Source organism: Hyaena hyaena, unplaced genomic scaffold, assembly GCF_003009895.1.
Source record: "Hyaena hyaena isolate Hyena2069 unplaced genomic scaffold, ASM300989v1 scaffold_543, whole genome shotgun sequence".
Lineage (NCBI taxonomy): Eukaryota > Metazoa > Chordata > Mammalia > Carnivora > Hyaenidae > Hyaena > Hyaena hyaena.
The window spans coordinates 706,870-731,665 of record NW_024081173.1 but is presented as its reverse complement, the minus strand read 5'-3'; the positions used below and the strand labels follow the sequence as shown (position 1 = coordinate 731,665).

The 24,796-nt window shown below is 41.3% G+C and overlaps 1 protein-coding gene and 1 long non-coding RNA gene across 2 annotated transcripts in view; both read left to right on the top strand.

Moving 5' to 3' along the window:
- The window catches only part of FHIT (fragile histidine triad diadenosine triphosphatase), a gene marked incomplete at its 3' end in the record, with an annotated part of 793,119 nt that overhangs the window by 62,626 nt on the left and 705,697 nt on the right, over positions 1-24,796 (top strand). The window lies entirely within an intron of this gene.
- The window catches only part of LOC120247686, a 56,364-nt gene continuing 46,867 nt past the window's right edge, over positions 15,300-24,796 (top strand). Inside the window, exons 1-3 of the long non-coding RNA XR_005532388.1 lie at positions 15,300-15,475; positions 17,130-17,240; positions 18,721-18,810. This is a non-coding gene — a long non-coding RNA (uncharacterized LOC120247686). The remainder of the gene's footprint in view (positions 15,476-17,129; positions 17,241-18,720; positions 18,811-24,796) is intronic.

Genomic DNA, 24,796 nt, shown 5'->3' with positions numbered 1-24,796 from the left:
AGGATCAGCTTTGGGAAGAAGGTGGGGTCAAGGGTGAGAGCAGGGAGACTTTTATTTTCCAACTTTCTGTACTATTTGAATTCTCTAATTTTATTCTATTCTTGCTTCTATTTAAAAAAAAATCAGGAGGAGTTTTCATGGCAGGAAAATATGGGCCATTTGTTGCTTTGTGTAATAGAAGGTGCCGGAGAACTACTCCGATCGTTGCGGGTACCTTTCACCATCTCTGTGAACGCCACCCCAGCTTCTGGGTACTTTCCTTCCAGCGGCTGCACCTGCACCCATGTTTGTGGGATTAGCTGGAGCTACAGGCCTGCCCACACCTAGAAAGTCAGCCTTTAGCAAGTGACTCAGTGGTGAGGGAAGATGAAAGCCCAGGTCACTTGCACAGGTTGGAACACTCCCTTCAAACGACTGTACCCGAAATCCTACCCTTGTGTGGTTTCTTACCACTTACTCAGCATTTTTTCTTGTGAGCTGTTCCTTAATAAATCACTTGTACATAAGTGCTCATGATCTGATTCTGAGACCCAAGACATGTGTGCTTTCCTTTTAAGTTATAGGTTTTTAAAAAGAAATCTTTGAATGTGCTATGTATGCCTATGTATGTAAATAGAAGAAGTAACATACAGTAGAATCAAATGATACTGCGACTGAGGAAATGAAGACTCGCTTCCTTCCTTTGAGCCTTCTGTACCTTTATAGACATTAGAATCTTTTATTTTTGGTTTTTCAGTTTTTAATCAGTTCAGTCTTTGCTGTTCTAGTTTCAGTAAAAGGATATCTACCCACTCAAAATTTTTTTTAAGTTACTTATTTATTTTGAGGGATACAGAGAGTGAGTACAAGCAGGGAAGGGCCAGAGAGAGGGAGAGAGAGAAAATCCCAAGCAGGCTCCATACTAATAGTGTGGAGCCCAGTGTGGGGCTCAAACTCACGAACTATGAGCAGAAACCAAAATTTGGACGCTTAACCTACTGAGCCATCCAAGCGCCCTGGCCCACCAACGTTAGCACAGCTGTTAATTTTCTTGCACATAAAGCCCACTCTTCAGCTACTCATTGCTAATGAATGTTTATGCAAGTTCCTAACAACTTCTGGGTCTCAGGTTGGTAAAACACAAACTATCAATTCTCAGCGAAAAAAACAAACAAAAAAAGACATTGTGTAATTGAAGGATAGTCTCAAGGTGCAATTGCTAATGGCTGTAAATAACTCTGCCTACTTTAAGAAAGTCCAGTAGTATGATTCCTCAGTAGTGGGCCTCAGTGTGCAAGTGAATTACCAAAAAGCACTTTGCTTGTAGGTTGCCTTCGAGTCCAGAGTTCATTGTCAAAGAAAGCATGTCATTTGGGGGCAGTGGCTTTGCATTTTTTAGTCATGTTTGATCTCCCACTCACTTGCAGCAGGTCCGAGGGTCATCAGTGTGCACTGGCAAGGCTAGGTTGCAAATGGTTATCCTCCTCCGGCAGTTTACTTATTCTGGTAATCGTCGAAGTATTTATAATTCTCCTGTCTTTATCCTGAGTGTGTGCCTGTATTTACAGCCATAAATTTCTCTGGATTTGAGTGGCTGTTGACAGCATGGTTTTAACTGTAACACACTCTGTGTGTGTGTGTGTGTGTACACATCTATATACATGGATATTTATTCTCACACCCACAAACAGGGTAATTTATAGCATAACACACATACAGGCTTTTTAAAAAAGACCCTGCGCCTGTCATAAACAGCAGAATGTTTTCTCTGTAGTGTACTGGTGGGTATTTGAGGGATAAACAATGTCTAAAGTGTTTATTTCTGCAGGGGTAGGGTGAGAAGGTCTTAGGCAGCAAGCCGCCTTGATTAGAGGTTGCTCTGCTGCCGTCAGGGCAGCACACCTCTCAACAGCCCCTGGGAGAGGTCACCAAATCTTCCAGCCCGCTGTGGCTTTGTTTGGTACCAGCCCACCATCTGCAAGATCCTGGGAACTGTGGAAAAGAGGCATGTAGGTAACTGAAGATAACAAAATAGTTAAGCATTGCTTACACATCCGTTTTACATATGTCTGTAATAAAGACACCATCCACTGCTGACTGTCTGACTTTGTTAGCATGCAGTTTGCCTTTTTAAAGGGAAACTAAGATTTAGGGAATCTGGGGATTGGAATATTCTCCTTCGTACTGACTTCTAACACCATTTACGGCTGGCAATTTGTTGATACCTGAAAGAAGACCTGAAATCTGGTTTTAGCTCATTACGTTGAGTGCTGGGGGCCTCAGGCACCCTCTATTTCCATATTTTATTATGAATATTAGCTTTATCTTTCCTTAATATTATAAGCTTCTTGAGGGCTGGCACAGAGCTTTGTATTTCACTCGTATCTTCAAAGTATGTTGTGTAGCCTAGAGGAGTACTGGGTGCACGGTTGATGCTCGGTAAGTACTGATCAACTGGACTCCCTCCTATGTATTCACTGAGTTTCTGCTTAGCTCAGTCATAGGCTGTATTGATGGTCAGGTGGGAAGTTTGAGGAAAACAGTATGTACAACAGATGAAAGGAGAGTTGCTCTGCCTGAAATGGGGGTGGGGGTTTGGAGTTAGCTTGAATGGTTTCCTTCTCATTGCTCACTATTCTCTTCTGCTCAAATACCCCCAGGCCAGCTGGTCAGCAAATTATCTAGGATGGAGAGGCTTCCCTAGAGGATAGCTTGAAAACCACCTACCTAAAGAAAGTGTCTTGAGTATATTATTAATTTCGCCCACGATTTAAAAAAAATAGACTTTGTTTTTCTAGGGCAGGTTTAGGTTTTCAGAGAAACTGAGCAAAAAGGACAAAGTTCCCATGTACCCTCTCTCACTCTACCTAGCTTCCCCTGTTATTAACATCTTACATTGGTGTCATACATTTTATAATTAATGAATCCATATTGATACATTACTATTAACTAAAGTCCCTAATTTGTATTCGGATTCACTCTCTATGTGGTACACATTCTGTGTTTGGACAAATGTGTAATGTCATGTATCTATTATTATAATATTGGGCAGAATAGAGTTACTGCCCTAAAAGTGCCCTGTGCTTCACCGATTCATGTTGGGGTCTAATGTTTTTTAAAGTACTCTAATGTGCATAAGAGATGTGGTGGCTGAGGTCAGGTTTGATACTATGGAAATTCTGCTCTGCCTCTTTCTCACACGTGGAAGAGAGGGTACACATAGGTTTATACTCCCAAAGACACAAATTGGGATTACAGATAGTGATTATGATCCTTCTCTGATAACTCAGCCGACTACCTATAGCTTTTGTGTTGGGGGACAGCTGTGATTTATCAGTGAATCTAAATGTCAAGGTAAATTTCACTGGAATGATGTCATGCTTGTTTAGAACATGTTGTGATATGTTTGAATCTAATGTGCACAAACATGTGGGCAAAGGTTAATTTGGACTATTTTTATGTCCAGATTCTCAACATGTTCTACCAAATACTGACTTATGGGATACGTTTCCTTACTTTGGGGGCCTTTGACTTTGGTGTGTTGCTAATTATGCACGTAATTTTTAGACTGACACTGCCAATGAATACAAAATATTAATAAACCAACAAGACAAGCAGTTTTCAGAAATCACATTATGTATACTTAATGCCTAACTGACCTTTTCTGCAGTTACTTAAATCTTTTAAAAATTCATTTAATTTCAAAGCCAGAATATTAGCCTATTTATATGTAAATTGTCTTTAATTCATGCATTGATTTAAAAGACTAATCCGAAAGATCTTTTACCACAAGTGACCTTTTTGACTCTACACTTCTGAGAAAACTGTGAAGTGGTTTCTTGGTGACCTCGCATCCACCTGTGGTACAACATACGCCAACTCTGGTCTTATAAATCACTCACAATTGTATAGTTTCCAACCAACACTGAATTATTAACAGTATAATTATTCTAGTTACTACCAGAAGGTTCCACAGAACCATTTATAGGAATTTCTCTCTTTCTTTCTATTTCATCCTCAACCAACAATCTAATTAGAAGCTTCACTAAGAAATATAGTCTTTTGTTCAAGGGATACAGAATCAGGTGCTTACTAGTTACTTACAAAGAATCTCGATGTCAAAAAAAGCAATATGAATTCATATTGCTGCCTGCCATTCAGACCTGAGAACCCAGAGAATCTTAGGAAAGCAAGTGAAAAAGGTTAATATCAATATTCTTTTTTTAAAAAATACTATTTTCTTCCTTGTTTTTCTTTCAGTTTATTTATTTTGAAAGGGAGAGAGCACAAGCAGGGTGGGGGCAGTGAGGGGGTGTGTGGAGAGAGAATACCAAGCAAGCTCTGTACCGGCAGTGCAGAGCCCGATGTGGGGCTCAAGCTCACAAACTGTAAGATCATGACCTGAGCTGAAACCAAGAGTAAGATGCTTAACTGACTGAGCCACCCAGGTGCCTCTAACATCAACATTCTTTCTGCAATACACACACACACACACACACACACACACACACACAGTTACATATTGTTATATTTATATATTGTTATATTTATATATATATGTTAAATTGTACATATTATATATTACATAAAATATATAATATATAAAATACAATAAAATATATATTGATATATATTAAAAATAAAAAATATATATATTTAGTTAATTCTTGGTTTTCTACCCATGTTTCATTCACCTTTGGGAATTTCTTTTTTTTTTTTAAATGTTTTATTTATTTCTGAGAGAGAGAGAGACAGCATGGGCTGAGCAGGAGAGGGTCAGAGAGAGAGGGAGACACGGAATCTGAAACAGGCTCCAGGCTCTGAGCTGGCAGTCAGCATAGAGCTTGATGCGGGGCTTGAACCCACAAATCATGAGATCATGACCTGAGCCGTAGTTGGACGCTTAACCAACTGAGCCACCCAGGCACACCGACCTTAGGGGATTTCTTAAGCCGGTGCTTCCTAAAATATTTTCTTTCTTCTTTGGATTACATAAATTTGGAATTGTCTGGTGTTTGTTATTACTGGGTAAAATGCAAATAATTTAAATCTTAACCAATGTAAACCATTTGAAGTAAAACTGAATATGCCATATAGGATATATATATATGTATTTGTCTATTCCAACCCCTCCCTCTCTTAATATTGATTTCTCTGTATGTTAAGGTTTTGACCTGTGGTACCTTGAAGGAAGCCATGAATGCCCAAAATCATTGCACGTGCACATGGGTGTTTGTATTTGATGTGAAGTGTCACCATAGTAAACAAATCTATAGAGTGAGAACATTCCCTTAGACTATACTGTGAATGTTATTACCCCCCAGCCATCCCCTGAGCAGCATAAGCCCCTATAGATATATATGCTTCCCCCTACACTGCCCCTCATCCTTCAGTATCCAGACCTTTCTCAGATTTTAAGACAGATTGTATGACTCCAAAATGGATGAAAGCTATTGAACATACACACATGTGCATACACCCCCCCCACACACATTAATTATACATGTATATGTTCAATATACATGCAGTTGAAGGTCAGTTTGCACAGTATTTATGTTTTATATAGTTGCTACAAGCATTGAATTGGTGAATGCTAAACTGTTGCTCTTAGAGGAAATGCAGGGTTCCTTCAAGTCTCTGGCCACAGTTTTGTTCACTGACTAATACATAATTTTGTTTTATGTTTGTTTTTGCTTAAAGACACCTTATTTAACTTTTCTTTTTGATTTGTAACACTGAACACATGGCCAAGAGCACTATAACACATGCCTAAATGAAACTTATTGAAGACTTGTATTTTCTCCATTAGATACCACCTTCTTGCACTTAGGAACGTTCTGGAGCCCTGCAGCACTACACCTGAGTCATTTTAAACAGGCAAACACCAACGAAAAGCACAGAAATGTGAAAAAGCATGGCACTAAATAGACCCTAGAAAAGACAGTTCTATTATGACAGAACAAGAGGGCAGAGAGTCAGGGTACGTGGGTGGTTCAGTGCGTTGAACCTCTGACTCTTGATTTCAGCTCAGGTCATGATCCCAGGATCGTAGGATTGAGCCCCATCTTGGGCTCTGTGCTGAGTGTAGAGTCTGCTTAAAATTCTCTCTGTCTTTCCCTCTTCCCTCTGCCACTCTCCTTCACTCTCTCTCTCTAAGAAAAAACAAAAAGAGGAACAAGAAGGCAGAGTGTCATTTTGTTGAACAAAATGTCCCCCAACTTTGTTGGGGAGAAATTTTCCCCCACCCTGTGCATGTCCACAAATGGCTGCAAAAGCACCATGAGCATTGATTTTGGAGTTACAGCTAAATTCAGTGAGTAGGCAAATTCACAAATACAGTGTTCACAAATAATGAGAATGAACTCTATCTGTATGTATTTGCTTATTGGTTTCATTGCAGGGCGTATATGAGTTTGGTGATTTCAGAGTGAGCAGGCAGATAGGAACATGGACCTGGCGTGCATCCTGCAGAAAACACAGATATTATAGATTAATTACCTAAATAATTACCTAATTAGCAGTGGTACCTGCTCTTAGTGGAAGGGTACCAGATGCTGCTAGAGCACATAACAAAGTACCCAGCCCAGGCTGAGTGTTGACGAAAGGCTTCTCTGATGAAGTAACATTTGAGCCGTGCTCAGAGGATGGGTAAATATTCAAGAAAATATTAGTATGCATAATAAGCTGTCCTAGGGATTTTACTCAAATTCACATTTTCTGATACTTTGCTCTTCTCTTTTAGGTAGAGCTGGCGACATTTATACCAATATATATTTTCCAATATAGGAAAGCTTTTCCCTTTACACCTGCAGCAAAATCTCACCCATATGGGTCATTACTTGGAAGCTGCCTGTTCTTTATCCCTTCGTTGGGAACTGTAGCTGGAAGATGCTGGCAAAATAGCACATCACGCAGCGTGGGGTAGTAAAATATGTCTCTAGGATGGAGAGACCCTTTCTCCTCTCCATCTTCTGGGTTTTTTTTCTTCTCTTTTTTGTCTTGTTTCTCTCCCGCCTCCCTCATTTCCTCTCTGCTTTCTTTTCTTACACCGGCTTTTCCTTTAAAGATGATTACTAGGATTCTGAGAGATGAAAGAAGCCCTCTGATTCTTCCCAGTGGGTTAAGCCTCTCACTGGAAGTTGAATAACCAGGTAGTATATTTAAGCTGTAAAAATGCCTCCGGCTTCTCCTACCCCTTACTGAATAAACTCAGAGAACTTGATGAAATGAATTAATTTTTAAACTTGTTGAATTGAATTCAAACACTTAAAAATGTATCTTTTTCATTTGTGTAGGCCAATTTAGTAATATATAGATGTGACCCTTGACAGAATGGGAAAATCAGCCCATATATTTTTTTCATTCATTCATAAACTTTATCAATCCTGTGCTTTGTGATAGGGTCTTGTGTCAGGCACTGGTGATATAAAGATGAAAAGGATATGTCCCTCTTCACGTCTGTCTTCTCTCAGAATTGTCTGAAACAGCACTGGCCTTTACAGATGATAATTACACTTGCATATGACCAGTAATTATGCACTTACTCTCTGCCAGGTACCATGATAGCATTTCACACGCATTTTCTTCACGATGTCCTTAAGAGATGGTTTCTATTATTATTCCCATTTTGTCGATGAAGTAACTGAGATTAAGAGAGGCAAAACAGATAACTCATTTGAGGTCAGTTATTGATAACTAATGGATGGAGTTAGAATCTGAGCCATCTCTATTCTTAAGCATCATTTCTTCTTAAAATCCTTATGAGTAACTTAGTAACTTCACGAATTTTAGTTTTAAGATGCCAACTAGAGGAAGTTTGTAACATTTAAAGATTTTTTTTCTTATTCCTATATGTTTCTTGTGGGATATGGTCTTATTTTCTTGTTTCTTACCAGAAAACACCTGTCCACAGATTTTATAGATGAGAAAATTTAGGCACCTAGTGGTTAAGGAAATTGCCCAAGGTCAAGTTGTTAGGAAGAAGCATGCCTGGGATTCGCCCATGGCTGTCTTAGTTTTGACGATCAATATCTCCTTCTTTTTCGAAGGGAGCTATCTAAAAAAAGTTATTGCAGTTTTTTCCTGATTTTAATACTAATTTCATGCCAAATGTAGAATGTTAGAAAACACATACACATAAACAGCAACAGCAAAAATAAGACATTGAATTTTTCTGTCTTTATTCCCATAGATAATCCCATACGTTTCGTTAATCATGAAAAATGCATTGTAATTTTTTCCCCCTATTTCTTGCCTGGGCATTGGTTTTGCTTCTAGCATGTAGCTCTTTGCTCCTGAAGGGTAGGGAAACTTTCATTTAGTTCTGTGTCCCATAGCACCTGTCTCCTTTCTAAGTATATGTAAATTTTCAGCAAAGACTTATTGCTTTAAATTGAATTGAAACCCCCTACTGCCCATCATACCCCGTTTGCAACTACAGGGCACGGCAACACAACTCAGGGGCCCAAAGAAGGAAGGGAATCCTGTTTTTCTATCATTCTCAAATTCTGTTCTCCTATGCCGGGGGAGTTGCTCAATTGCCATGCTCTTTCTGAGGTGAAACTCAGAGCACACCAAGGTCAGCTTTCAGATTCAGCAGTGAGCAAAGCTGCAGTAGTGAATAAATTCTCCCCCAACCCTCTGCTCATTTCAGGAATGTATGAGTGAATGAATGTTGGCAGAATGAGTCAAGGAGGCACTTCCCTCCATGGGGGTTTAATGGTATGCTCTCTGCCTGTGGTGTAGAAAGTGGGCTCATGGACTTCTGCTGGCATACAGATTCCATCACTGCAACAGACCACTCTTATCTTTACCTTCAACTTGGCACCAAAGATCTCATTCGTCACTTTGAAGGGCTATTCTCCATCACTCTCTGACCTTCTTTCTCCTTCTTCTTAAGATTCTCCTTTTTGCTTCTGGGAAAAATGCTGTCTCTGCTTCTTTTCTTCCCAACTATTATTTCTCTGTCCCATTTCCCAGCTTTTCTTCCTGCTTCCTCACTTGGGTAAACTAAAGTTTACTCATCAATCCATTGCTCTTGTCTCTTGATGATGTGTTTCCTAGAAATTTCATCTACAATTCCAGCATCAGTGATTACCTCTGTGTGGAGAACACCCAAAAGTTCAACTATTCCAACTACATTTCTGGCCTTTGTTCGGATCCCCATCTTCCTGGCAGAAGCACAGGGGGGAGTGCAGTAACTGGGAACTAGTAGGGCTCTTACCCACGTCTCCTCCCCCAGGCCTGACGGGATGAGAGGAGGAAGCAGTTACAAGAACAAGAAGGAGAGATCTATAGAACAAGGTACCTTGTTTTATATGCAGTAACCTTCAGAGAATGGGAATAGCAGTAACCCTTTGTACAGTGCTCCTTATCTTGAGGTCATCAGATTCTTACCAGGACTTCTCATTGACAGAACACATCTTTAGTTTCTAAGACCTTACTCCAACTACCATTTTGGATTACAGACTATATTAAGCCCCCACTAACTTGGGATTGTTCAGTAGAGGAAGCCATGTTAGTATTCCTTGACCCTCCAATGACCTATTGAGGGACTCACAAGAAACAAATGTGGCTAGTGCCTCCATGGTCTCCCTTTGTATTTTGGGTTAAAATTTCCTCTCTAGTCTTTTTAAGTGGCCACAGCGAAAACTAAATGAACTTGGTAAATAAATGGGAGGTTGTCTGGGTTAGCATCAAGCTTGTGGTTGGCTTTTCTTCATCAAGATCGGGTTAATTTTCTCACCACAATGATAATCTCTTTTTTTAAATTTACATACAATTTTTTTAAATGTTCATTTACTTTTTGAGAGAGAGACAGAGTGCAAGCTCAGGAGAGGCAGAGAGAGAGAGAGAGGGAGACAGAGAATCTGAAACAGGCTCCAGGCTCCAAGCTGTCAGCACAGAGCCCAATGCAGGGCTTGAACCCACGGACAGCGAGATCATGACCTGAGCCAAAGTCAAACACTTAACTGAATGAGTAATCATATTCTTTTAATACCCTTACCTCTCTAGCAAGTCAGGTTTCCATCTGATCCCTGCCTCACACCCTTATCCTCAGGTTATCCAGCAGCTCTGGCCTAGCATTTTGTACTGTTTCTATATTAAGTTATTCTAATCTCTACTCACATGCTAGTTCCCCTGAAAGGCCTTCCCTAATCACCTGAGCTAAAGGACCACCTTTCTCCTGTTCCCTTTGCAAATCACTATCTCTGACATCATCTAGTTTATGGTCTTCATACTGATACATACTAAAGTGATCTTGTTCCCACATTTATTTCTTTGCTTACTGGTATCTTCCCATCCCTTTCTCTACTCCCCACTGGTAGAATTACATCCCATGAGGGCAGGGACCAAGACTGTCTTGCTCACCATCCTCTCCCCACAACTTAGAATAAAACATGCCATAAAAAAGTTCTCCATCAATACATTTTGAGTGATTAAACTTAAATTTCCTGGGGTGTGAGGGTTGGAACCAGTGATGGAGCCCTTCTGCATAGAATCCTAAGGTTTTCCTTTGACCAAGTTTTCAACTTTGAGACTCTTTTTTTGCAACTAGGTTTATAGTGAGTATTCTCAGTTTTTAAAAATGACGATGACTTTAAAATATTATAAAACAATTTTTGGACAAAGTAATAAGAAGTGGTTTTCTCCCTATACTGTCCTACCTTACATCTTTCATCATTCAGCCAAGCAGTACCCTTTCCTTTTACTTTACTTGTAGGTGACCTTTTCCTTTTTAAAAAGCCCTCAAAATATTTTATCTTGTGATATTTTCACAGTGGACTTTGCAGAGTAGAGGGAACAAGTAATATTATATGAACTTTGCACATGAGAAGATTGAGCCCTACAGAGGTCAAGTGGCTACCAGTTTGCCTTGTTTGTAAGGTGAGAAGTGGTAAAGAACTTCAAAATGATTGACCCTGTTTTCTCTAATTCATCCTTTCTTTCTCTCTGTTTCTCTTTCTCCTCTCTTAGTAGTAATCTCACCAGTTTTTCTTTCCTTAAGGCTTAATAATGTCATTTGTCCTACATTGTCAGTGATTTTCTCTGGGTCTTTAATTCCTTCATGGATGTCCCACTGGTATGCTTGACTGGTGCAGGGACAGTATTCAGTTCTTTTGTGTGTTTTTGACTTCCTAAGGTAGTACAGTGGTTGGCACAGGGTAAACTTATTGGTAAAGGAATGACTTAATGAATCAGTAAGAAATATCTAACTTGTCTAGAGCCGAAGTCTTGCAATCAACAAGAAGCCTATTTAAAAAAACAAAAGCTGAACTCATGAGAAGGAGTTCACACATGAGTTTTTTTTTTTTTTTTTCTTTTTGGCATTCTCCCTACCAGAGACTGTAAGTGTATCAGAAATAAATGTTGGACCTCGGAGGCGGGAAACCCCAGTGTTGTCCCTGTTTTTTCAATTATTCGCTGTTTGACTTTGGTAAACTCTGCTAAACTCACTTCTGTGTGGAGCTTTTAACTCCTTTTTCGATAACAGAGGCTTTCAAACTTTCCTTATTTAAAAGCCAACATCCCCTTTGTTCAACTAATGGTCTTATTTATGCTGTTAAAAAAAAAATAAGAGGACCTAAAAGGAGCTTTGTTGGTTGGAACAAAGTCATGGGCTTGGTAGGCATTGACACGGTTGAACCAGCAATCAATAAAAAGGACAGAGTAATATATACTCTGCCCAGCTGTCTGACAAGTTATGTGAAAAAGTTTCATAAATTGGGCTTTGTTCTAGCAATTATGATGTCCTCAATGAAGATAATTTTAACATTTTCTTATCTTCCTTCAGCTGGTCCACCAAATACATAACTGCAAAACCAGACCCCAAATTTTAATGTCTTAAAATTGAGCTTCCACATTCCAGTAGGAATGTTGTGATTCAACAGGAGGAGCGAGTTGAGACTACTTGGAGAAAATACTAATCAAGAGGGTTATTCAAGGCAAAACGAGGGTGCAGCTCTATGAAAGGAGATGGTATTAAGCCAGAAATTAGGCTGCCATTGTTTGGCATTAATTAAACTTGTAACAAGTCACAATAATGCCACTGTAGCTTTAGTCTGGGAAGCTGTAATCTAGTTCCCAAGTGAATAAACCGTAAGGCCAAAGGCCCAATAGTTTAACAAAAGGGAATTAGATGATTATCTTGTAAACCAGAGAAGCAATGATATTGTGGCTTAATTAAAGAGCTTGGTAGGAAGCTCAAGTTACAAGTTAGAGTAGTAAAGCAGTTGCCTGGTCATTTGCAAGGCGCTGGGATGGTTTAATTTGTGAGAAAAAAGAGGAACCGAATCACCACTGACATCCAAGGGCCGAGACTCTGGGAAAACAAGCGCTGTCATGGCACCCAAATGGTAGCCAGGGGAAAACACTAGGAAGGATAATTTAATATAGTGATGATAAAGACTAATGAAATGAATAAAGAGTGTTTCCTTAGCGAACAAGAAAATTGCATTGACAGGTATTAGACACCCATATGATCAGGGGGATTAAGTCTAAGGAGATTTTTGAGCTTAATTGGACACAGAGCTAGAAAGTACACTAATAAATATTGATATTCAGGGTTTTGACCTTGGGTTAATTGTTGGTTTCAACTGTTTCCACGTTTCCTTGACTATTGCTGTGCACATCGTAACTGTTAATGTCTCTCTTTCTGCCTGAAATGTTTGATTGAAGTCTGACTCTTTTTCCTTGAAATCCTCTCATTATTTTTCTATAACACTGCATGGGTAATATGATAATTTTGTTCTGGTTAATGATTTTTACCTACTCACATTGTGATTATGACTCTATGGTACCTAAATGAATAAATACATGAATTGCAAACATTCCATGTAATCCATCATTTGCATGTTTAATTTTTATCTCGGTCATAACCTGCATAATCCCAGGTACCAGATTATATTAACCCAGGTCTGTTGTACACATCATGGGGACAAAACTGTTCTGAGTTTCAACTACAACATTTTTTTTCCCCCTGAAGAATGCAGCTTCCGGGCCACAGACAGTTATGGGCCAGTCTAGACTAACTTATTGGTTCAACTTTAGGTTAGAGCAGAAATCTTTGTAAATCATTATATACCACTTATGTTTTTTCTTTTCCCAACGCTGTTAAGAATCTGTCAGCAGTGCCTACGATAATCCTCTGTTGCCTGGATCGGGCACTCCTCTGAGTTTCCTGAGAAAGTAAGCCAAAATTGTGTCTGCAGATTTTCAGCTTGATGACACCTTGGCTTAATGAAAATTCTTCAAGAAGAGAATGTGATTTTTTTTAAGTTCCAAGCTGGTAAAAATAAACAATTTTGCATAAGAAATAAATCCTTAGCATTAAGATAAATGAGAAGCACCATTGATGTGAAACTAAGTTTGCTTTGACATAGATAAGGCGACTAAGTAGGATTCTATGGGAATTCACATGCTGGATCTAAATCTTTTTTAAAACCACTACATCAAGAAATGTGCTTTTTTGCTTCCCTAAGATGACTACTTAAACATTTTCCTGGAGCACTTTTTAAGTAACCTTTCCCACTGGCCTTGACTCTCTGCTCTTGAATGGAAGCCTGTGAAGGCGTTGAGTGCCTTCTTTTGAGGGGGTGCTATGGATGCCCCTTTAATTTGCCCGAGTTCCTAGTCACCAAGCTGGGAAATGGGGACAGTTCCTGGCGTTCTTGCTTGCTTTAATACGCAGACTACCCAGCTCCTGATTTGAAGTTACTCTGACAGATTTCTTAACACTTTGAAAGAGCTATGCAAAGCATAACCCAAAAAAGCAAAAATGATTGTTGAAGCATGGGATAGGTTGAGAGATAAATATTGGGTTCAAAGCACTGGGCTATCCAGGGACATATTTACTACTCAAAAGATAAATGAAGAGCTAAGCTTTGACTTAGCCAAAGATGTTGCCATGTTGACCGACAGAAAAGTATATTTCATCCAATAAGTAGACTGGCCTTAGGCTAAGAAAGAAGATTGAGTTGCCAAGGAATACAGGTGGGATTCTAGAACTAGGGGTCAGTTTCATTGACTATGTAGAGCTGGAAGGTAAAGGAGGGCAGTGGAGAGTCCACAGAAAAGTATTACTAGATTAGAGTTTCCCGAGGGGAAATGCTAGATTGTGAATGGCTAAAACTGTTATTTGCCCGGATGCTGGAAGTGAGGGAAGAAAATATGGCTGGGAGTATTAGTTCCAAACATCAGAATCTGCTCTGGCTAGTTTAAATAGAAAAGGAATTTATTTAGGGACATGAGACATTTCAAAGAATCATTTGGAGTCCCAGAGAAACAGACTTGAGGCGAAGCTTCCGGGAATAATTCCCACATCATACACTGAACTGGCCTGGTGAGAAAATAGCCCTTGACACTGCAGCTGAAGCTATAGCATGAACTGATGAGGGAATTGTCACCATCCACTCACTGGGTGCCAGAGAGTTTTCCTCACAGTAACTCCTATGGATACCAAGGATTTGATCTTACTACAATTTCTCCGGAAGGCTGGTTACCTCTCCCACTGCCTACACAAGCAAATGGATACCCTGTACAATCCATTTTTATTCATGGCTCACTTTCTCATTGCAGCAAGCAGACAGAGATACTCTGTTTGGACAACATTTAAATTCACTAGCCTTTTGGGTTGAAATACGATGTGCTTTGTATGAAAATGCTTTCACTGTCCTTATTTCATCTTCAAGGTGCCAATTATTCATCTGTTTGTTTCAGCTAAAGGTAGACTCTCTCTACATTAACATTTGTGGGCTCATCTCTAGGTGTGTGTTTTGCAAGACAAATGGGTCCATCCTGAATTGAATTTCAGAAATCTTGGAGTAAAGAAACAAAGTTTCTTTAATTTGGAATTAGGATAGATTTGAAAAATATCCTGAAGGATATCGACTAAGCCACATTTCCTAGAGTATTTAGGCCATGGAACCCTTTTCACAAGGATACTTGTGCTCTGAGGAGTACAGTTTGAGAAGCATTGCATCCGATCATGATCTCTTTAAGGACCAGGACTCCTACCACCTAGCCCAGTGCCTGGCATGTAGTCACATTTACTGGCTTGATCAAAATGAGGTGGGGAAAAAAGATCTCTTTTCAACCCTAGTTCCTCTTGTTATCTTTGATGTTACAGAAAGACCATGATCTCTGGAGTCAGATTTGAGTTTCTTGGACCTCTTAGAGTCAAATTCTTGGTCTACCCTTTGAAAAGCCTCCTCTGTTAAAGTGTGAGCTTTTGAGTTTGTTTAAGACAATGGAATTCAAAGGGACACGATGTCATAATGTGTTGACGGTGAAGTATTAACGCATGGATATTCATGATCCCTAGCTTCTACACACAAAGAATTTGAGCTCCCTTGATAAACTCCCAGGTCCTCTCAAAAAGAATGGAAGTGGAAGAAAACTAAGAAGATTGAGAGGCTGTGTTGAACTACATAGTAAAGAGTTGAGAGAGAAAGTGAGCCAGCAGCTCAGCCTGCCCAGGTTGGGTGGAGCATCTGGGGTAAGGGCCAGGAGGGAGAGTGTTCATGGGCTTGTGGTCACTCTTGTGAGGAATTTTGAGAAAGGCAGCAATGTGAAGAGAATAATTTTTATGTTTTCTGTGCATCAAGAATGGGCTCTTCCCGTTTACATTTTGTTGTGTGTCTAGGTAGAAATGTGAAAAGTCTCTGGATCCTGGATTGTGTTTCTCCTTGGGACATGGTACCATGACTGGATGACACAGATCCCAGCATTTTTAGTGAAAGCACCTCCGATGGGCTTTTTTTTCCTTGACTTTTCTCTCACCTTTTCTCACTATGCTCACTCCCCAGCCCACACTGGTGGGCCTCAAATCACTTTCTGTTGTTGTTTGAAAGGAAACTTGGTCCACAATTTGAACATCTGTGAGTTTGTGGCAAGTGTGTTTTCAACAGGGTGACCAGTCTCCCCAGTCTAAACTTCCCAAACTTCCTCTTGCTAATGTAACAGAGAAAAAGACCCTTGAGTTTTCTGATGACTTTAAAGGGAACATTGTAGGCGGTCGGGCTTTCAGTGCTGCTTCTCACTTGATGAGAGGTCATTTGACAGCATGTTTAGAAACCTTGTTTCAGTTTCCTAGGAATTTCTATCCCCAATACCAGTCTTTCGTCTTTGAGCTTCAAATTCTGCAGTTCCTCTTTTTTGCCTTATTATGTGTACTCATCCAACTGCCCTGAGGAGAGAAGTAAGCTTCTGCTTTGTTGAGGCCAGTGCCACTGAAGCAGGTGCTTGACTGGTTGCCTTGTTTATGAAAGGCAAATATTTCCACCTGATATTCCTGGCTTTGGTCCTACATAGACGGTGTGGTGTGTTACCTCCATTTGTACTTTCTTTGGTTTCAGGTTAAGACTGAATATGACCATAATCTCATCCTGGGATTGTTTTTTCCCTTAATCATTACATCCTTGCTCCTTATTTTTTGTAAATATCATCTTTAATGAGTCAAAAGAGTAACTTGTTATACGCAAGAACTGTTTAATACCATATGATTTAGAAATGGGGAGAAAGTCACAGAAGGGTTAAGATGCAGCTTTCTCCATGTTCTTTCTTGGGCAAGCCTGTTTCCCAGTTGCAGTTTGCGTTGTCACTGCCTAAGTGCAATGAAAGCTAAATGAGCTTTTATCCCACAGTCCCCTGAGCCGCTGTTAATGCAGTCCGTCCGTCCACCCACCCACCCATCCACCCATGAGTGAAGAAATCCTGTTTCATGATGAAATTGACCCTCTGGGCTCTCTTTCTGAAAGGCAGCCTGGACTTTTCTGCATCCTCAACTGGACTGTTATAAAACCATTTTGCCAGATACAATTACAGTGCATCCCGTGTGTGTGTGTGTATGTGTGTGTGTGTGTGTGTGTGTGTGTGTGTGTGTGTCCTACCCAGATAGGGTGGTTTTACCCTGAGGAATAGATAGCATGCCCCATCAACTTCTAAGCCCCTCAGGAGTGGAGGAAGTGACAGGTAGAGGGAACACAGAACAATGGAAAGTGTCCCAGGTTGGACATCGGAGAGATAGGCTTTCCAATCCTGCTTGTACCACTAATTTGCTGTGTGACCTTGAACAAGTTACTTAACCTCTCCAGGGGTCAGTTCTTTCACCTGGAAAATGGAGGTAATAGCACATGCCCTTCTTGACGCAGGGAAAATGAAGTGAGATTGTGGATGTATGGGCAGTTTGAAATGGATAAACCTGGCCTTCCAGATAAACTTCAGGGAGCCTGACAGACAGGATATCTTTATCTGAAGTAAAGGTGAGTGTAGTGGGGTTAGTTAATATGGAAGAGTCTTCTTCATTTCAAATTAAAACGCCACCCTGGGCAAGAGAGCTAGCAGCCCCGTAATACAATAATCTACGTTTGTTTATATGCTGAGCAACCTGCATATACTGTTTTCATTCCCCTGAGGGTTACCCAGTCACATCCCATTTCTGTATTAGTGTTCCTGAACAGAGAGCCTATTCTAACTCTGGTTCAGCTGCTCACCAGTAGGTTGCTTTATTCAGGAAGCCAGCAACCTGGGAAGATGGTAGACAAACATCTCAAAGACTGTCTTCTCTGTCTGGGAGTAAACGGAGGGGTGAGGGGCGGGGATGTTTAAAAGATAAGGAGGGGCTACATACACGAGAGGCCCGGGCAGACAGTCTTATGTTGACATGAACCTGTATAACTGGCATCAGTTGCAGCTGTTCTCCAATGTAGTCAGGACTAATCTTCTGGAGAGGTTTGGTTCTTCACTTCTCAAGGGCAGTGGTCTACAGATCTCAAGGGAAGTCAGGTTTTTCTGCTATAGATCGAGGGACTTAGGTCAGCAAGCAAGGAGCGCAGAAACTTGAAGCAAGGTCACCCCGACAATGGGCTGTAGTGCTGTTACATTAGCAAAGACGTTATTAAAGCACACAACACAACCACACACCATGGTTAAGTGTGTGGGCTTTGGCATTATTCAGACTTGGAATTCGGGGTTTGAATCCTGGTTTTGCCACTTACTAGCTGCATCTTCTGGGACAAGTTATTTACTGCTCTCATTCTTAGTTTTGTCTCTACAAAATGGGTGCCAAAATAGTACCCACCTATCTCTGCCCCATAAGGTAGAGATTTTGCATTATGGTGATTCATGTGCTGCCTGGTACACAGTTGGAACTCAATAAATGCTAGGTACTAGTAGGTGACAGTAGCGATGGGGTGAGGATGGTTGAACATTGTCTTCCTTGTGCTTTAATGAACTTGCAAATGTTCTATAACGCCTCTGCCTCCGCCCCAGCTTTATTGAGATATAAGTGACATATAACATAATGACTTTATGATGGTCAGATTTAAAGGTAATTGCTCTTTTAAATGAATGCAGCCATGAATGGAGAATTATGGTTGTGAATTGTCACAACGAGCCTGTGATGACGGTGCTTCCTGACATTTCCAGTGGGCCGCATAACGCACAGCACGCCTACACACACGCTGTCTCATGCAGTGCTTCCAGCCCGCCCAGGGAGTCCAGATCACTCCTTTTCCCACTCTGCAAATCTGGAGGCTGGGAGTCACAGGGGCACGTGCACAGTTACCCAGCTCGGGACGTGGGGGGTCTCAGGTGCCAGAGAGGATTGCTTTCAGCTGCGGTGAGTGGACACCCCGTTACAGTCGTGTGATGGGCAGGTCCTCCAGAGAAACAGACCAGTAAGAGGAAATCTCTCTCTGTCTCTGTCTCTGTCTCTCATATATGTATGCAATTTTTTTCAAGGAACATGTTGGAAATTTTTCTGAGATTTATGGCAATTCAAAAGAAATCACAAACGATGTAGCCTAGAGATATTTAAAAAATAAGAAAAAGGTGAGTATGTTATGACAGCATAAAATATAAGTGGATACTAGTCTATTTTGTCATTTATTACCATAAGATATATGTAAATTATTATAAAAAATTAAAAGTTATCAGAAGTTATGCTCATGCAGACTTTATATTAGCTTTCCATTTTTGGTGCCTAGTGTGTGTAATCGTGTAACATGTAGCATATTTTGTGTCACGTAAGACTAGATTGGTGTAGGTGCTGACAGACATGTGATTTATCTTGTAAACATGATGATGTAAACTTACGGTATCGATAAATACATGACAGGACTCTATTTTCCCTTCCTTACGATTTTTAAAAAAAGTTTATTTATTTTTGAGACAGAGAGTGGGGAAGGGACAGAGAAAGAGGGGGACAGAAGCAGGCTCTTCCCTGACAGCAGAGAGCCCAATGAGGGCATTGAACTCATGGACCCTGAGATCATGACCTGAGCCAAAGTCGGATGCTCAACTGACTAAGTCACTTGGTCTCCCCTCTTCCTTATGATTTTCTTAATAGCATTTTCTCTTCTCTCACTTTATTGTAAGAATACAGTATATAATAAATACACAGGATAGCTGTTAATCAACTGTTTATGCTATCGGTAAGGCTTCTGGTCCATAGCAGGCTATTCGTAAAGAAGTTTTGTGGGGATCAGAAGTTATACCCATATTCTTTCTTGTGTGGCAGTTCAGTGCCCTGTCATTAATGGTCAACTGTATGTATCTCATGTATATATATATGAGAGAGAGAGAGATTGATTGACTGATTTAAGGAAGTCACTAATGTGATTGTGGAGACTAGTAAGTCCAAAGTCTGCAGGGAAGGCTGGCAGGCTGGACACCCAGAGAAGAGTTGATTTTGCTGCTCATGTATAAAGGTGGCTTGCTGGCAGAATCCTCTCTTCTTCAGAGGAAGTCACTTTTTTTATTAAGGCTGATTGGATGAGGCCCACTCATACTGTGGAGGGTAGGTAATGTGCTTTATTCAATGTCAACTGATTTAAAGGTGAATCTCACCTAAAAAAAAATACCTTCACAGCAACATCCAGACAAGTTTGGCCAAATATCTAGGTACTGTGACCAATTCATACTGTCACGTAAATTTAAACATCACAAATGGTGTGACCATAAAAGAGTTTGTGTTTCCTGGGGTGCTTTGACAAATTCAGAGGACCATCAAGACCCAGATCATTCCATCTTTCTGCCTGGTCCTGCCTTGTCAGGAGACTTACGTCCTCATGGCTAAAACCTGGTGGCTCGCTCCATCTCTGGCTATCACAGGCAGGACAAAGAGGAGAGACAGGTGCTCAAAAACTAAAGCTCACAGCCTGTTGATGGTATCTGAGCCTTCCCTTTTCAACAGACTTTTCTGGAAGCCCCACCAAGCACCTTTTTATCCATCTCATTGTTCCCTTTGATCACCCCTAGATGCAAGGAATTCTCAAGCTGAGTATTTAGTTCATTAAAAAATCAGGGTTCTGTTGGTAACAAAGAGGGGGAGAGTGGATACTGAGTAGGTAGATGGTGTCATCCACACCAGAAGTTTCAGTGCCACATGACTGACTTGCCTGTCATAGCAGATTGCCCAGCCTGCCCACCTGGAGGTGTCTGCCGTGGTTGGACTGCCCTTTGCATTAATCACAGAGTTCTCTTTGGGTGTGTGAGCCCAGGTACTATATGAAATTACTTACATTTGATGGAAGCCAGGAAACAAGTGAGGAGAAATGTTTAGACATGTGCTTTTCTGTTTCTTTGTAGACCAGTTAGAGAAGCTTCTCTTTCATCCTGCGGTTGGGAGTGGCACATAAAGGAAAAGAAGGACATGGGGTGGGAGCAAGCGCTAGTCCATTTCTGTGCAGCCGATATATCCATATGGGCAAATGAGTTCTCAAAACTTGATTGCAGTACTTAATGTGTTCTGGCTTCAGGGCATCTGTCTTCCTCCCTTTCATTGTCTCATTTCAAGTTTTTTTTTTTGTTTGTTTGTTTTTGTTTTTTTTTATGTTTTATTTATTTCTAGGAGAGAGAGAGACAGCGTGAGCAGGGGAGGGTGAGAGAGAGAGGGAGTCACAGACCGAAACAGGCTCCAGGCTCTGAGCTGGCAGTCAGCACAGAGCCCGACGCGGGGCTGGAACCCACGAAGCGCGAGATCGTGACCTAAGCGAAAGTCGGACGCTCAACCGACTAAGCCACCCAGGCGCCCCTCATTTCAAGTTTTTAACTGAAGCCCAGAGAGAAACATCTGTAGCATCAGGGTTGTGTGGTGCCTAGGAATGTGATACATAACAATTGGAAGAAAATAGCATCAGGGAGTTTTGGAAAGTCTATCGTGAAAATTGCTTGGTTTTGTTATTTTTTTTTTTAAACATTCAAACGATCTTTTATATTAACAAGTAAATATTTCAAAAACTGTTTAATGAAAAATCATTTGGAACTAAAATAGGAACCATGTGTCACATTGTTGAAAGGTGACCAAAGCAGCATCTATTCTTTAAAATTTGTTCAGAGAGAATAAAGCAAAGAAATAAATAATCTTTTCCACTTACTCTCACTCAGACATGCATGTGCACATATACACACTCGCTTATACATACCTAACACCAGATTCTGTCTCTCCGTGTTATCTTTTATTCATTTCATATTCCTTTCTCAATATCACTGTGAAACTACTTTGTTGTATCATTTTCACGTAGCTCCTTTGGTATTTTTGCAATTCTAATTCTCACTGTTTATTGCATTACAAAAGAGTGAGGGGAAAGTGGATTTGCATGCAGGGCATTTTGAATTCTAATGTCAGGGGTCATTAGTCTTTTTTTTTTTTTTCTTTTCGTTCCCCTCTCTGGTTATATTTAGGACCTTGGCTTTTACAAACCAGGGATGATTTACAAGAAAGCTTTTAAAAGCAGAGTTTGAGATTTATTTTGCTAGTTCTCAGAACCTAAAAGGCTAAATGAGAAAGAACCTAAAATAGAGATCATTTCCATATATTTGAATGCTGCCTTGGTTGAATTGCGCACAAGCCTTGGGGAAAGTGGGAATCCCCACATTCTCTTGAGGGCACTTTCAGAAACAGGGGCAGCTCCACACATCCCTCTCGCCTGGATCAGAACCGGGAGAACACCACCAAGTGCACCCTTTGGTGATTGGGAATCTCCTCCCTCTAGCTTCCGATTGCCAGATCTTCCATATATTCTTCACACGAGTATCTTAGTTTTTTTCTCCTCCCTAAATTAATACTAATGGGATTTATGGGTTCACATCAAAGACAAGTTGCTACCTGCCCCTACTCTATCCCCTTGCCCTGGATGACTATTTCACACTCTTCTTTCCTTGGGCCTCCAGGGGCGCCTCCCCGGTTCTCTACTGAATGAGTAACTGCACTTCCTGTTTTTTTTTTTTTTTTTAATGTTTTATTTATTTCTAGGAGAGAGATAGAGAGACAGTGTGAGCAGAGGAGGGTCAGAGAGAGAGGGAGTCATAGACTGAAACAGGCTCCAGGCTCTGAGCTGGCAGTCAGCACAGAGCCCGACGCGGGGCTCGAACCCATGAACTATGAGATCATGACCTAAGCGAAAGTCGGACGCTTAATGGACTAAGCCACCCAGGCGCCCCTGCTTCCTGTTTTAAGCAGAAAAGCTCAGTCAGGAGGAAACCCCCACAGGCTCCCCCCAGCCTGTGTGCAAATAGGCCCTGTGCTTTTCCCACAGGACTAATGCTGCTCTCTTACCCAGGGCTTTCAGGGGGGCCCTGGGCCTTACCCCTCTCACTTCTGCATCCCCTGGTTTCCTCTCCCTATTAGACAATTCCCAGCAGCATTCAAAGATGCTCTACTGTCTCCACATTGCATAAAAAAGAAAGAAGAAAACCTCCTTAACTCTTGCGTACTAAGCATCTGTCTGCTCCTCATGGACAACAGAGAACATCATCTCCACTACTTCTCCAAGCACTGCGGCATCCTTGGAGGCCCCTTTTTGGCCAGACTCTTTTGCCCCCAATTCTTTTCTCACTTGAGCCATCTGCAACATCCTTTCCTTCTTCTCCTTTTTAAAGTTTATTTATTTATTTTGAAAGAGAGAGGAGGAGGAGGGGGAGAGAGAGGGAAAACTCCCAGGCAGGTTCCACCTGTCAGTACAGAGCCTGATGCAGGGCTTGATCCCTCAAACCGTGAGATCATGACCCGAGCCAATATCAAGAGTTGGATGCTTCACCAACTGAGCCAGCCAGACACGCTGTCATCACTTCCTCCTTCTTGACATGCTTTCTTCTGTTGGCATTGGGACACCGCACTCTCCTGATTTTTCCTGCTACCCTACTGGCCTTTCCTTTTCAAAGTCCTTTTCTGGCTCCCTTTATCTTTCTGACCTGTGAGCCTTCAGTTCCTCAGGGTTCCATCCTTCAAATTTGTCGCTTCCTCTCTTCACCCCCTCGGTGGTCTCTTTCGGGCTCATGGCGTTTCCTGATGTTCTCCAAATCTCTGTCTCCAGCTCAGCTCCACACTTGGCGTGTGTATCCAATGCCTAACTTACCTCTGCTCATCACACGTACGTGCTATTGCCCTGGTCCATGCCACTAGCATCTCTGCCCCAGACTTCTGTAGGAGTGTTTTTTGCCTTTCCGTTTTTGCCACCTTATCTGTAGGGCAGCAGCTAGAAGGATCTTCCCCAAACTAAGTCTCTTCCTGTCACCACTCTGCTCAAAATCCTAACGGTTTCTTGTCTTCAAAATAGCAGCTGAATTCTCCAAAAGGCTGGTAGCTTTGTCTCACCTAGTCTGCTGCAGCCACACTGGCCTTTCACTGTTACTTGGAAGTGTCTGGCACTTCTTGCCTCAGCCTCTCGTAGTTTCTTCTGGGTCATGCTTCCCCGGGGGGTTGTCATTGCTCACTTCATCCTGTCTTTTTGGTCTGTGCTCAGATACTACCTTTTAAGAAAGGTAATATTCTCTTATAGAAATCTCCCACCCTCTATCCTCCTTAAGTAATTTTTATAAGCACGTCAGATATTGTTGATTTGTTTATTTTATGACTGTCCTCTAGAGTATAAGCACCAAAGGGGAAGGTATTTTGGTCTGATCTTTGCCCTATCCCCAAGTGCCTCAAATAATGCCTTGCAAGTAGTAGGACTTAATTAACATTGATTAAATAAATGAAAAGTTGAAGGAGAACTATAAATCTAAATATTTAAGCAAGAGCTCTTGTTAACTGGCCTGAAATTAAATACTGGCGATGACGAATTCTTATTTTGTTTTCTGAACACCTATGATCTTGACATTTTATTTCTTTGGTCAGTTTATGGTTGTTGGTTCTCCTAAAGAAGGCAAGAAGTGCATGATTTCTTGGAAATCTTTTTGGGTTTGTGACCCTTACATCAGAAAGCACAGAGCGTCAGCAGAACAGAGTATTAGTCAAGGACCACAGTAACTGAACTTTCAAAATCAGATCCTCTCTTTACTGTGTCAGTAAGGAACCCAGCAGGAAACAGATGGCATTTACAAGTCGGGTAATTTGACTAGAGTTTAATAAAGGTACCATTTTCAAAGCACAAGGCCAGAGTGCAGGGCCCTGAGGCCTAGTAGCAGTCTTTTCTGGTACCGTGCAAGGCCTGGAGAGGAGAGGAGAGGGAAGGTGCATGGAGAGGAAGCGTACTAGGATGCTGAAGGGGAGATGTAGGATGGACCACCTGGCAGAAGCCGTTTGACCATCCAGCAGTCTGTGGTCAAGGGATACAACCAGGCTGGGATCCCCTGGGGAAGGGGAGAGGCGCAGAGAGTGGGAGGCTGAGGGAATCAACACCCCCAAAGTCTCTCTTCTCCCTTCCTCTAACCTCCAGCTGGAGCTTCCCATTGGCCAAACCAAGTGGAAGTCAGAAGCCAAGGGTAGCCTTGGCTGTGACCTACAGAAGCCAGCCTCTGAGGCAGACAACTGGATAAGAAATGGTGGAGGGTAGATCACGAGGGCAAATGGCAGGCATCCAGCAGAACCTCCAAG